General features: G+C 41.7%; 1 protein-coding gene across 1 annotated transcript in view; it reads right to left on the bottom strand.

The window, feature by feature from the left end:
* MYRFL (myelin regulatory factor like) overlaps positions 1 to 13174 on the bottom strand; it is a 942772-nt gene that overhangs the window by 800710 nt on the left and 128888 nt on the right. The window lies entirely within an intron of this gene.

Below are 13174 nucleotides of genomic sequence, written 5' to 3'. Positions count from 1 at the left end.
TTCATATCACTACTGCATCCCTTCACTTCCCTACCCCCGCAACGTACGAGTTACTTTTGATTCGTCTTTTTTCCTTTTCTATCCCCACATCAAACATTGCCCGATCTTGCCCGTTCTAGTCCTGTACCATCCCCTCTGTGCTCTTTTCGCTCCTAAAACCAGCTCTTACTCTCTGTCCCCAAACCTCCTGCACTTTCACCTGTTTCTGTTCTTTCTAACTCCTCGGCCCCAAGCACTCTAACGTTCTTCTCTTCTCTATCCATTAATTCTCTTCACTACACATTTTCGAAACCAGTCTTAAAAATGACCTTCTTTCATCTCTTTCCAATAATTGATCTTACTGTCTTAATTTGGCATCATCATTGCTCACAATTATTATTGTACCATTTTTTATTAAACTGTTCAGTGCTTTGGCAAAAGTGCTTAGTAAATAGAAATAACAACAAATATTGAATGTGCACAATATATCATTGTATTATTTTGTAGCAGTAAAAGTGCCCTTTATTTAGTGTGGTTAAATGTACCAAGAGACATGGTTGCTACCACCGTGTAGTGATTTGTATACATATTTTCCCTGTGTCTATGTGGGTGTAAGAGTCACAATGTTCGTGCAGTGTGATGTCACCATGCTGGAATCTAAGGTATGGCTGCAATGGGGATGGTGCGAGTGTTTCAAGGAATGACCGTTGGAGCCAGCCTACATGGGGGCTGGTAGATGTTTACTCTATGCTTACATCAACTTTAATATGCACCTGTAACCCACGTTCAACTGAAGTAAACACACTTAAACTATCAGAGGCCCGAGTTTGTTATTGAAGGACGGACTTTCTTACACACCGCTCTGCTTAGGGCCTTGTTTTCCTCTCACAGACCCCGCAGGTCCTTCTGCAATTATTCAATAAATTGGAGATGTACTCACAGCTTAATAGTTGATCAGTAGATCATTTGGCGAATACCAGTCATCAGAATAAAATAAACTCTAAATGGTGCTATAACGATAGAATCCCTCATGCATAAAATGGCTGTTATTTCAATAAGTCCTTGAGAAATGGGACAAACCTGTGTCTGAGCATTGCCATGTAGCGGTCTGTGTCTCCTGACCAATTGTCCACCTTAATAACGAAATGGCCAAGGAAGGCTCTATGATTCTTATGACCAAATTTCACAACCGCAAGGTGGAGATTTGATTGCATATGGGATTAAAGTACTCCCTACCGTACTTTATAAGGATATGGATGTTATTGAAGAGTTCCATGGCCAACTAGAGGAACAAGGCTGAAGGCAATATCCTTTTTACATATGGTAGGGGATATTTTATTACTTATAATACATGGCCGCACACTGTTATCCCTTTTTATACCTGGCCTCTTGCTCAATCTAATGCAAGGAATCTTCCATTTACTGATCCATGTAATCAATGTAGAACCTCTTTGGATTTAAAAAAGCTTATATGCAACTTTGAATGTGTTGCAGAAAAACAGTTCAATATTTTTATAAAATGCATTGAAAAAAACATTTTTATTTTGTACTTTAAGGGTATCCCGTAGTTTCGAAGAATTTGCTTCGTGGCTGCTTCTTCGAAATACTTTGAATATTTGTATGCATTTGCGGGGGTAAGGCGTAAAAGGGGTTGGGGGTGGCAGTGAAGGAGAAATGGGAGGTAGGGAGGAACCCCCAAAACAAACAACATTTTGAAGTAAACATTTAATTTGTTGAAATGACATTGAACCACTTTAAGATGAGTAATAACATGCAGCGTCTTCTTCACATGTGTTGATCTTCAGACAGTGCACAAATTAGACATTCTACCATAAAATGTTCCTTGGCATATAATCCCTGTAAAGTGTCACAGAAAATGATTAAACAAGCAAGGAATTCGAAAAGCTTGTAATGGCTTTAATTAACTGCTGCAGTGACAGCTGGAATACTGACCTTTGCTGGCTCAAGCAGCAGGCATTGTGACATCACAAATTAAGTGAAATAACTGATTACAGAGCAGTTTTGATGTCATTTTCTTATTACAGGTCAGTTGTGATGTCACAGCTAACCTGCAATAAAAAACATTATTTCCAGGCTTCTATACAGATATTGCAGGCTATTAAGGTATTATAACAAACTACTTGACAGAATGGAGAGTATCTTTTGAGCTAGGGTCCTAGGATTATTCACCCAAAGTCCATTAAATATAATTTGCCATGATCTAGGTCTGAAACATTAGAAATAGGAGCAACTTCCATTCTGTGACATTTCAGATGAGACTTGATTCCTGCCCAGGCGACACTTGGCACACAGGAATGTACAGACACAGATTGCATAATAAGGGCCTTTTGGGAGGTCTGTAGCATTTTGGGAGGTCTGTAAGGAAGGCATGGTATCAACAGTAAGGCAGACAAGTGACCACAGTTGAATGGCATTTTTTGAAATTCAACAATGATATGAAAAACACCTATCTAATCCTAAATATCCAGATGAGAGTGTTGCGTCTCCTACACCTAACAACCCCTCCGCGGTTGCCACGCCCCCACCCTCGGCCTCTTGCCGTCCCACTCGCTCACATACACACCCGATTGCACGCATATTCAGGCGCCCATTCAGTCATCATACCCGGGGGTTTTCCCATACACCTGGCACTTACCTTCCCTCCCGCTCCTGGCAGCTACACTGGAGGCTTCCATGTCACCAGGGTGCCCTAAATGGACCTCGGAGGATCCGCGCGTCACGCGTCACGTGACTCTCCATTTCCATTGCAGCAATACTTCCGTATCACGTGATCTCTGTCATCCCCATCACGTGATACGCCTTCCTTGGATAAAAGTGTCCGGAAGTCAATGAGCGTCGCTTCACAGCTGTTTCCACCTGGATTCTGTGACGCTCGTTTCATTGTTGACTCTACGGATTTTTCTCGACCACGTTTTCTGTACCACGGATTGCCTTTGCCTTGCCCAATTATTGACTTTGGATCACCAGTTGCCGGACTACCTTACTACATTGGATTCCTAGTGCCTTTGCCCTTTGTTACCTCGTTTTGGAACTGTTGGTTTTCTCGCTGCCTGACCCTTGGACTGTCCCTGGTTTGCCTCACGGATTTGTTTCTTGTCCTGGATTCTTGGCCTCTGGCCTTCACGCTGGGCGCTTGCCTGTCTGCATACCCACCATCTGCCCTCAATCACTTGGGGAATTCCCAACGCCTCCCTGCTGTTATTGGACGTCTTTGCCAACACATTAGGTAAGCCATTTAGGATCATTTCCCTGGGGTTCTACTCTTGCCAACTGCTTTGTGCTTATCCTATAACCTATTGCCTTACAGCGTTCGAGGGGTCCTTTTCCGGCGGTTCCCGAGTCCAGGCCTACGAACCACTTCACCTGTGGCCTCAAAGACCACACAGGCAGTATTTCTGGTGTTGTCTGTGCGGTACTTGGGGACGGAGGTATCCTTACTCTGCACGACCATCAAGTCTGTAACAGAGAGCAAGCTACGACCATCAAATAATAACGCAGTCCTAGTGGTGTCTTGTCAAAATAAAAGGGCCTGTACTAAAAAAAAGAATGTTTGCCAATCCTTACCTCTATATACAAATAGTGTGGGCATAGTGCGTTTGAAAAAGAAAGAAGTGGTTACAAATAATAACATGCCAGGATGTTCAGGCCATTGGCCTCCCTTCCCCACGTTTTCGGCAAAGGACAAGGCGGTTCACTCGAGAGTAGCACAATCATGGGCATTCTTCGGCCGAGGATACAGTTAAATCTCTAGTATCAGGGCCTTCTGTACCCAAGTCTCTTTACTTATTAAAGTCTCTTTATTCAGAGGGCCTTATGTACCAAAACAAACTAAAGTTAATTTTCCTCTTACAAGTACTCAATTCAGGTGATCCACTCTTCACCCTTGATCCCCCTCAGCTGGGCTCAGATCCCTTTAATACAACAATTGTTACTTTGGATCCCCCTCTTCCGGGCTCAGATCCCCTTTAACAATGTTCATAGAATATTCTTTCTCAGGTGACTCACGGTTCACCTCGGATCCCACTCCGTCAGGCTCAGATCCTTCCTCTTACACAATTAGTCCCCCTCAGCCAGGTTCAGGCCAATTTCATTTAGTATGAACTATCAAAGACTTTTGAATGTGCATAGAGTTTAGCTTGACCCATTGCAGGATCACTTCGATTTCACAATTCCTTTTTACATTTGCCGCCTCTGAATTGGATACTGCATTCGAAGTGTTAAAAGTGTACTGTTGTGCTGCCAACCCTGCTGGACCTGTTAATTTACTTCTTGCCCCTTGCCTTTTGCCTGAGAGGCTGTAAGGACAAGAAGAAGGACGGTGCTGCTGACCCAGGCGAAACGCCATAGGAACTATTTCAGGACTTCAATTACCAAAATCCTTTGCGTTTGTGGGACCCTCCGCCTGTGCTCTCAGCATCCCTACTTAGTTTCGGGTGCACGCGCATTTTCGCGCATGCATTCGAAGTGTTAGAAGTGTACTGTTGTGCCGTTAGGCTGTGAGGAGTTGTGGTAGGTGGTGGAGGATTTAGCTAATTGAGTGCAGTATCAGTAAAGAGAAGTTTCACTTGTGACACAAACTTTGTTTACTGTACTAGAGTACTACTGACCGATCCAACCCTTTGGTTCCATTTATTTGCTTCCGCCCTGCCCAGACCTCTCCCTCTCATGTGCACCACGCACGCGTACCCCTAAGAGTCCAGAAAGCGTGAATCTGTTGGGCCGTTAGGGTGGTAGGTGGGTAGCCCCTGATTCTATTACTTTATCCAGGCCTCTCAGATATTGTGACTTGGTGTTATTACGAACACAATAATGGCGTCCGGTCTGAGGAGTGGCCGTTTAACCGATATGCATGTCTCTAATATTGAAAATGTGGATGTCTTGATATGCAGTGGTAATTCCTCCTATTCTGCCTTTGCATCCATGGATGAATCTTCTATTGGTGGCGATTTGAACACAACCCTCAATAAGAGCCACATGATAAAACTACCATCAGAGATATGCCTGCCTAAGCATGGCCCGGCTGAGCAGCCAGTGGCTGCAAGCTCTAGTTTGTGCACAGCGCCTGAAGGTAACTCTGCCGCAAATATGTTGTATTCTTTAACAACTGCGGCCAAAGAGGTGAATGTTCCATTGATAGTTACCTTGTCTCCTGTGCGGATGAACGTCTCACTAAACAGTTCCGACCTAGAGAGTGATTATGTTGATGGTAATTTGGGGCGTGAGCTGACCCCGATTTATGAACTGAACAAACACATTTAGGCCTCCATTGGTGCATTAACCCCATTAAGTGATAAGAAATTGTTACATGACCGAGCAGTGGACCTTTCACCGCCTATGCTTTCGCGTCTACCTGCTTCGCAACTTAAAAATGCAACCAATGAGGCTAGAGACCGAGTCTCGAGTCCTTCTATGTTAAAGGAAGGGATCCGGTCTCCGCCAATATCTCTGCAAGCTTATTCCAACTCTGCAGAGGCTACGAACAATTTGATTCCTAAAAACCTACAGGCTGATGACCGTAATGAAATACCCTATTCTACTCCGCCCTCTAGTTCTTACACCTTTCCAGTCATTGTTAGGATTTTGGATTTGCTTAACAAAGGGCATGATTTGACACATATGGAACTCCGTGAAATGAAGTGCTCTTCGAATGAGATGCTGCTTAAGCTTAATCGCCTTGAAGGTTTTCTGATGGCAAAAGAGACCTTTCCCTCTGTACTTTGCCCTGTGCCGGCACCATCCATCAGCTACCTATTGTTCCTCTACAACCCCTATTTGTAGAGAAACAGACCCAGTGCTGTATCCCCAACTTGAATGAAATACCTCAGTTAGCCACTGGTGGCCACTTAGGCTCACCTCAGGCTGAGCCCGCTGTAACTCCTGTTATTGATCGTGATGATATTGCTGCTATTAAACAGGACATCGGAGAGATAAAACATGCCTTAAACAGAGTAGATCTCACTCCCCAACCTGATTTAACTTCACTTTCTGTTGATAGCCCATCCATCTTGATAAAAATTATTGAAGAGTCTAAGATTGATGAGGTTAATGAATGCGCATCTAATGATAAATCCCTCTTTATCTCAAGGCACTTGAAAAAAATACATTTAAAAGCTAAAAAACGAGCTGAAAAGCGCAGGAAAGTCAAACTACTGCTGAAGAAAGATGGCCTTAATCCAGCTGATGTGGAGATTGAGGTTGATCCTGGTGAGAAAAGTGCATTGCTTGCTGTTCATGATGACGATGCAATTGATGTGGAACAACTTTCAGAGGAAAGTCGTGCCCTCCTACTCCATCTCCTATCTCCGAAAATAAGACAAAAAAAAATAAAAAAATACCAGCAAAGCCGCTCTTGGCTCTTGCACCAAAAGTCTGCAGACTGAGATTATTGGTTCCACCAAAGTGATAGCTAAATGTAAATCTCAGTTGAAGGTTGCGTCTTCTGGTGTTCAGGATGGCATTGCTCGCTTATTGAAATTAGACACTATGAAAATGCAAAATAACTTAGATAATTATTTTCCCTCAACAGGTTTAAAAATAACTTCCAAACTAGGGACTAGTGCTCTTGTTCCATTGACGCAAAATCACCTTAAACCTTAAGCTTCCTCGCATGAAATAATTTCTGTCACAACGACTCAGGCAGGCCCATTCTATGCTGAGGTGTGCTGCAAAGATTCTCATTCTCTTTTAAAAAATTATTATGTGATTATTTGTGGCCCATGTAAGCATAGGGGGCCTTCTGATCCACCACTGACTGTTGGCCCATCAATCCCAATGGCAGTATTTCCTGTATCTGCACACAAGAATGAGCATGGGGATAAGATTACTGATCAACATAACCAAACAACTTGTGACTATGAAGACGATCAAGGCTTAGTGGCTCGCCCTTTAAAAGATCGGGTGGGCAATGTCCAAATTCATGGAACGACACTCGACCAGATATCTTTTTAAAACATGATTCAACCCTTAAATATAGCCCTAAAGAGTGGTGCCTTATCTTCCCAATTATTAGCAAGCGAATTTAATCTTCAACCACAGACAGTGATGGACGCGGAGCACGCTCCCTTGGACTGCCCCCCATGTCTACCTGAGGTGAATACCTCACTTTCCATGGAAGCGCCCGTAGTCATCTAACAGACTCCTGCTCTTCTTAACCAAGAATCTGCTGTAATATCCCATGTTTTGTCTCCTTCTGCGCAACCTTCTATCGAAGGAGTAGGGATATCTGAAGAATTTAACATTATAGGACTGGAAGGTAATCCTGAAATCTTAAAGGGGGACAGGATTAATAGGAACTTCCTCTGGGATTACTTGCAAAGATCCCCTCATTGCGTATTTTGACCACTACAGATTTCAATCGTATTGACTTGTCACTTAAGAACAACCACAGAATGTTGGGATATGTGTGTAACCCAATGGTGCTTAAATTAATTTGGAGCTTTAGATCAGAGCTAAAGAACATGGGCTTCTGTCTCTATACCTTTAATAATGAGTTAGTTGCACAAGAATTTTTGCAGAAACCTGCTCAAAAGTTGGTTGGTGTCCTGCCACATGGGATATCAAATGGCTCGTCCATAGAACAATCTTGTATATCCCAGCTTATTGCATTGTCAGTAGGAAACCAAAATTTAGCCTGGGTTGAGCCCTTAATTCGTTTAATCTCTTCTTTACAAAATGCAGCAATTTCGATTTAGCAAATAAAAAAAAAGACTTTACCCTCATTTCTTGGATCTCATGTGGCCATCACGCACTTCAAGGTTGGGTAGATAGCTTTCTGGGTGAAGTTCAGCCTGATATCATCCTTCTACAGGAAACCACGAGTATGACTGATTTGTTTATAGAAGGGTATTTTACAGTTTGTAAGCATGCAACTAGGGCCTATTCGATCGTCCGATGGGAGGGCTGGCAATTGCAATTAGTAATAGGATTAAATATAATTCAACTAAGATATACTCATCTTCCAATATGTTAGCAAGGATGTTGACCATTTATTTGTGTTATCCTTATATTGGAATCCTCTGAAAATAGTTTTGCAGGAGATGTTTAATGACTTAGATCAATGTTTGGAATGTATTCATAATACAACAGCGAGGCCCAGAATAATCACAGCGGGTGATTTCAATTCACTGTGTGTCAGGAACAAAGTCTTCAGTTAAACCTAACTTTGTTACATGAGTCTCATAGTGTGAACCATCTGTTACCTTTAAACGAAAGTAAGCGGCATAAGCTATCAGTGAGGTGGAATCCAGGATTATGCAAGCGACTGTCAGAGAAACTAAAGTATGCTTACTCCATTGCTTCTTGTCAGTGGGCCCTGATACTTCACCTTTTGTAAAAGAAAGAGTTATGGGTGAGCTAGTTGCTGCAGCTGTTCAATCTATCCATATTAAATCTAGTTCTATAGATGTTCCTATGTCTTGTAAATATGACCATGAGATGCAGCTTTTAAAACGTTGAAAAAAAAGACTTACGTATTATTAAAAAAAAAATCTCAATTCTGATCAGGCTAAATTTGCCAAAAACCAAACGTTAATTTTGTATAAAAATACACTGAGATTTTTGCGCAAAGCCAAGTCTACTGAGCTTAATTGTGAGATAGTACAAAAACTATGTATGCATGACACCAAATATATATGGTCTATTATACGCAATACTACTCCATCTAACTCCTCTTCTAATGAGCATTTTATCCCGGGTCACATATGGGTATCCTTTATTTCAGAGAAATTTCCTATTCCTGCCCGCCTTAAATCTGTGTCACCCGTACTGTGTTTTCAATCGAAATCGGACTCCTTTAATTGGTCCGTTAATTATATAATTTGGGCAATTAACAAATTATCTCAGTCTAATGCTCCTGCCGGACGGCATCCCGGCATGTATGTACAAAACCAAACCAGCCACGTGGGCATCTATTCTTAAAATTAAGTTTGACATAATTCTCAAAACTGGTAACATACCGGAGCTATGGGGGACATCCATAATTGTCCCTATTTATAAAAAAGGAAATGTATTGGATCCTCATAATTATCGTCCCATTTCACTTATTGACATAAGTGTGAAGATCTGTGCGAGTTTACTACTGCATGATTTGGAAAAACATATTGCAGAAAAAAATCTCCTTGCTAGGGCTCAGATAGGTTTTAGGAAGGAGATGGGCAACTCGCTTAATGCAACTCTGATGGCCCATATTATTGCCAATACGAACAAAAAAAGGAACATACCCTGTATACATTGCAAGCATTGACCTCTCTTCTGCTTTTGATTCAGTGGTAAGACAGCTTCTTTGGTCCAAATTACTATCATTGAGCATACCATCGGAAATTATATATTGGCTAATAAGATTACATTCTAATACAGCATACAAGGTTAAGATGTCCAAAGAAGGTGCAATTACAGAAGCCATCAGCACCTATATCGGTCTTAAGCAAGGCTGCAACCTTGCAGTGATTCTTTTTAACCTTTATATTTGCGATCTGGATCAGGTATGGAAGGAGCCTAGGATGTACCCGGTAAGAATAGGTACACTTAGACTCCATTGGCTCGCTTTTGCCGATGATCTTCTAATCATCGATACAACACCAGCTGGTTTACAGGCCAAACTGTCTGCATTCGAAAAATATGCATATAATTTGAACTTAATTTCAAATATTAGCAAAACAAGCATTCTGATCTTACATGCAGGAAGAAAAATAAAATCATTTAAATGGGAAATTGGGGAACTTGCAGTGCAGTTTCAAACTGAAATTTGCTATTTGGGCTACCAACTAAGTAGCAACTCTTCTATTTCCATCTGGAAAGAAGGACTGAATCTTAAAGCTCGTTCATTAGGAAGCCTAATGAAGCTAATTTTCACAAAATATTGTCAATTTTCTCTTATTCCTTTACGTGATTTTGTTACCATGAAAGTGCAAGCAGTTCTTATTTATATCCTGGACATATGTCCTTTCGATTTGAGCTCCTACCTGGACTCGCTACAATGTCGCTTATTGAAAGGAGCCTTGCACATGTTAAGAAAGGAAGAAGGCATTGACTATGGCAAGGGGAAAAGTGCACAGAATTGCACAGTGAACAACTTTGGATCTAACAAAGTGCATATAATACCCAAGACTTGTGTATATATAAAACCCAGGAGTGCAAATAAAGTAATTACCAATATATGAAAAGGGATGTGGGGTAAGCACTTAGGACCTCCTTATGACTGAAAGGAAAGTCAGCAAACTCTTTACCCACTATGCTCTTACAGATACTGACAGCGCTAAACCCACGTAGCGGGCAAGCAAGGACAGATTCTGTGAACTGACATTCTGTAAAACACTGAATAAGGAACTTTCAAACAGTACTCACGAGGACCGGAAAGACCACTTGAATGTCAGTAATTTCACGAACCCTGTAGATCAAACAGGGACCCAGAAGGCTGTAAAAGCAAAAGGGTTAAAGATAACAAAATACATAAAACCCTAGTCAAGGGCAAGTATGAATTGTGATAATAAATTGTGAGGAAAACAAAAAGGGGATACACACTGGAACTAGATACAACAACACCCACACCTAATAATCAATGGAAAATAAATGCAGAAGTGCAATGGAAAACATGGAATGGAATCTCAAAGTAGGATCAGGGGCAGGGAAAATGATATCACAAAAGGAAACCTTTCCCACCCATCCAAGGAGAAAAGGCAGTAAACTAATACTACAAAAGTAAGGTTAATGCATCAAGCTTTTCGGTAACCAGGACAGCATAAAGAGACAGAACGCACCGGCAAACTGGGCTGCAACAAAGAGTAAAGCACAGAGAAAGGCTGTCTGCAGACAGAGGAAGATAGAAAGGGAAATTCAGAAAGCATAAATCAATTAAGCACATTAATCCGAAATCCAGGACAGAGGAACAAGATACAGGAACTAAGAACTGGGCACAAAAGCTAGGAACTGGAACTAGGTACAAGGCACAGAAACTAGGAACAAGGAACAGAGACTAGTCACAACAGGAACACTGCTACAATGACCAGCGCCGGACTGAAGCAAACTGAGGCTTTTAAAGCTGCTTAACGAGCACACCCCTCAGGCGTGCCGCCTGCTGCACCTGCAGCCACAGGTGTTGCCTATCCTCCACCCAGCCTTGTCCTGCAAGGGAGGAGATGAAGCAGTGAGCCAGGCATTCTGGGAAGCAGGAGGTGAAGCAGTGAGCCAAGGCATTCTGGGAAGCATAGTCATTTGATTTAAGTAGCATGCTGGCTGCCAAAAACCTGGAATGGATCCGGAAGGGAAGAAACTTGGAAAATAAGGTTTTAACGCTCCCAATTCATCAGAACACTGTAGCATACGGTTCGAAGGAAATGTCCAGTAGGGAATAAACCCCAAAACATGCCCCCAAGTGGCGGGGACGGGAACGAAGGGAGCGAGAACGGGAGCGAAGGGAGCGAGCCGTGACAGCACATGGCTTTGTCAATTCCCAATTGTGTGATCAGGCATGAGCTAAGCCTCATTTTGCTATCTTCCAGAGTGCTATGGCGTTCATTGTCAAATTACGCAAAAATTTTGAATCCTCCCAACAATTGTCTTTATAAAGATCTGCAATGCTTAATGGATGAAAAATCAGTGGACTCCATTAATAGATTCAAAACTCGCATGCAAGAGGTTTTAGAGAGACTGGGTCTAACACATGATGATCTTTGTATTAGACCTGCTCATGCTAAAAAGAAATTGTTCGAAGAAGATTGGAATCGAACCATTGACCAATTGAAACATTACTCTTCGTAAACTGAATATGCTAAATTTTTTCGAAACCGCATACCGTTTAACCAGTATGTTGTGTTATTTCCCTGTTCTGTTATTAGAGGGTTATTTATGCGTTTTAAAATGAACCAATTCAGAACTAAGGAACGTTGTCAGCATTGGGCAGGTATGTCGACGCATATGCAATCCATGATATGTAGATTTCCTCACTGTTTTGAACCAGTTGAAACTTTGAAACATTTGGTGCTAAAATGTTCTTATTTTAAAAGTTCACGTTCACTCATACTGATAAAATATGTTAATACCGAATTTGTTGATTGCACTGAATTTTTATGGGATCGACTCATGAATGGCACCTATTACCCATTAATTTTAGCATTAGGACATTTTTTAAAGATTGTGGAAAAGGAACTTGCTCGTTTTGAACTTGATGCGGTCAGCAGTTGATGCTGTTAATTAATTCAATTTAAATTATATTTTAAATAATGGGTTTTATATTGGCAACTCCAATTGTAAATTTGAAATAATATATGAATGTAAAGATGTATTAATGTGCTATGTATTAATTGTTTTTTAATTTTATTATTGATACTTCATTTTGTTTTTTGTAAAGTTTTTTTTTAACCAAATACAATAAAAAAACTAAAAAAAATGGATACCTAATAGAGACCTTTGAATGAGCACCCACGTGGCACCGGACCACTCTGTTTACAGTATCTGTATTGGCTTCAAAAGTTCAATCACTTATCTCCCGTTTAATTATTCGAGTCGCTCCTAACATAAGCTTCACACACTGTTCTCTTCATATTTCTCCATACAATGTTGCCGCTTGCAACCTTGGCTCTAACACAGACCGGTCTGGTATAAGTCTCCCTGACTCGCTGGCTGTGCTGACTTTACTGGCGCTGCTTTGCTGTAGGAGCCAAGGACAGTACCACGGTGGCGAACGCTCCTCCCCGCCTTGGTAATCAAAACTGGAGAGCCCTGGGTACCTAAGACACACAATGCAGGTTTCTTCAGCTTTAATTCCAGGTCTTATGTTACTTATTCTCTAAGGCTCATGAAAGTAAAAGTCTTTCTTTGAAAAGGTCAAGGGCACTTCAGTCCTTGCAACCCTCTCCGGTCTCGCCCTCTTTCTCTACGATTTAAACTGCCATCTTGGAAATAATGCTTCCTTGTGTGCTTTGCCTTGCTCAGAGTGTGCTTTTGTGCTGCACCTTTTATCTGTGTGGGAAAATGTGATGGAAGTCAGGTGTATGTAATGATCAGTAATTGCCTGACTCTGCCTGATCATTGTGTTGGGACATGTCCGGTATACAGCATGGGTGTTAGTCTGTTTTCTCTCACAGCGAGCTGTCCATGAGAAAGTGTTTGTGGCAGGAAATGGGGGTAGGGAGTTGAGTTCCTAAGTACCGTACCCGGTAGGATGGGGAAAAGGTGTTAC

This window comes from Ambystoma mexicanum, chromosome 12, assembly GCF_040938575.1.
Source record: "Ambystoma mexicanum isolate Mex_15411 chromosome 12, UKY_AmexF1_1, whole genome shotgun sequence".
NCBI classification, from domain to species: Eukaryota; Metazoa; Chordata; class Amphibia; order Caudata; family Ambystomatidae; genus Ambystoma; species Ambystoma mexicanum.
Note: the sequence above shows the minus strand (reverse complement) of the source record. Positions and strands in the feature narration are given on the sequence as shown.